The sequence below is a fragment of the Ailuropoda melanoleuca genome, chromosome 10 (genome assembly GCF_002007445.2).
Source record: "Ailuropoda melanoleuca isolate Jingjing chromosome 10, ASM200744v2, whole genome shotgun sequence".
NCBI lineage: Eukaryota > Metazoa > Chordata > Mammalia > Carnivora > Ursidae > Ailuropoda > Ailuropoda melanoleuca.
In genome coordinates this window covers 63,625,907-63,628,093 of record NC_048227.1, presented here as the reverse complement: position 1 = coordinate 63,628,093, position 2,187 = coordinate 63,625,907, and the positions used below count along the sequence as shown (strand labels likewise).

General features: G+C 38.3%; 1 pseudogene; it reads right to left on the bottom strand.

Annotated features, from left to right (window-relative positions):
* Window positions 1-987: 987 nt before the first annotated feature.
* On the bottom strand, window positions 988-1,468 carry LOC109491015 (annotated as a pseudogene).
* Between the last annotated feature and the right edge of the window lie 719 nt (window positions 1,469-2,187).

Sequence of the window (2,187 nt, the reverse complement as noted above, 5' to 3'; positions counted from 1 at the left end):
TCACATCTAGTTAATATTTTTATGAAACAAGTCATGTCCAATTTATGTATCTTTTTTTTTTTAAGATTTTATTTTATTTATGTGACAGAGAGACAGCCAGCGAGAGAGGGAACACAGCAGGGGAGTGGGAGAGGAAGAAGCAGGCTCCCAGCGCAGGAGCCCGATGTGGGACCCGATGTGGGACTCGATCCCGGAACGCCGGGATCACGCCCTGAGCCGAAGGCAGACGCTTAACGACTGCGCTACCCAGGCGCCCCCACAATTTATGTATCTTATTGCGATTTGGCCAGGCTGCCTTTCTAGAAAATTCCAAAACCAGACTAGAATTATTAGTACTATTGTACAAAATGGTTTAAAATGAAGGTAAATTGAAAGCAAAGAACAGATAAATGGACAATCTGAATGGAACTGCTGAAAGAGGCTTCTCTCAAAATCCACCTGAAAATGTTGAACCCTGAGGTAAGATGAAAGAATTATTTTTGCACCCACAGTGAAAACCAGGCAGTTTCCACTAAGGAATTATAAACATTCTTTGTGGATGGTCCATAACTAATATCTATTCCTTCAGGACCTCCCATACCATAGCGGCTGGCCCCTCAACCACTGTTAACAAAAATACCACGTGCATCCAATTGCTAACAATGTGGATGACTTGATGAAATGGAAATTATCATGATCAAATAAAAATTATGAAAAGTAATCCTATATAATACAGAAAACTAGAACCAATAAATAAAAAGAAGGAAAAGAGCCAGTTGCATAAAAAGAACAACAGAAACAGAGATGCAGACAGAGAGGGAGAGAGAAGGGAACTAGTTTAGAAGGGCATTTGATTAAAAATTCAGTTCTACTGTGATTTATCTTGAACTCTAGGCAAATACTTTATGTACACATTCTTCCTTGTTGAATAGGTAAGATAAATTCCTGACTATCCCACAGAAATGTTATTAGAACAGACTTGAGGTCTTTTATTTTTTTTGACACTTATCATGCCATGAATTCATGGGGAATGGGTTCCAGCAGCTCGGGCTCCTGTCCATTGGTTCGCACAAAGTGTGCTTCTCTGGGTGGAGCGGGCTGGCATGTCAGTTGAACCCCAGTACCTTTCTCTTTGGCTTCCTTCTTTTTCCGATCATTTTCTTTCACATGCTTCAGGAAACTATCTCCGCTGTTTGAGTGCTTCATATGCTCAATAGATCCATTAATTCCTTTGGCAAGAATCTTGCCCTTAACTTATTTGTTTACAACAATGTGAACAGCATGCTGGGTAACACTGTAGGCTTCCAGTGTTGCCAAGGTAACATTTTCAGGGTGTTCCTTTTCAAACAGTCTCCATTCCCTTGATGTCTACGATATCACCTTTCTTGTAGATTCACATGTATGTAGCCCGAGGAACCACTCCATATTTTCTGAAAGGCCTAAAGAACATATAATGGGTGCCTCTCGTCTTTCACTTTGTGTTGGTCATTTTGGTGAGTTAATGCAAGATGGTGGTTCTGGCCGAAAGGAAGAAATAAGATGTCTTTTAATGTGGAATAACAAGGCTTTGTGCAAGTATATGTATCACGGGGTCATACGGTTCTTGACCCACGTGCACCAAATAATTGGAGACCTGAGACCAGAATGGGGAGATAGAGTTTATTGAGTAGGTAAGTGTAGTTACTTTCAAGAGTGAAAGTGGGCCACTGCCAGAGCAAGAGTGGTAATGGTGATGAGAAGCTCTAGCTGCATCCTTTTAAGCCTGTTTTGTGTACATGTAAATTTGGCTTTGACTGACATATTTGATTGAAAGCTGGTGGTTATATACCATTTTGGTATCAAATAAAACAAGCTAATATAAATATCTTAGTATATAGATATACCGGCTACTCTGCTCTAACTGTGTTTTATTTTGCATTTGCATAACAAATTCTAACTGCAATATAATAACTTGGATTTGTACTACTTTTATATATATAATATAGTATAATATATAATTTTATTACAATACATAATATATTTAGATGCAGTATAATAGTATACTCACATATACATCTCATGTATATATGCATGTTTGTATACATGTGTATATACACAAACACATACACACACACTCGTACATGTTTATGTAACTCTTTAAGGAAGACTGAATTGTACTCATCTTTTAGGCACTCGTTATGCAATCAGTAATTTGAAGGATAACTAGAC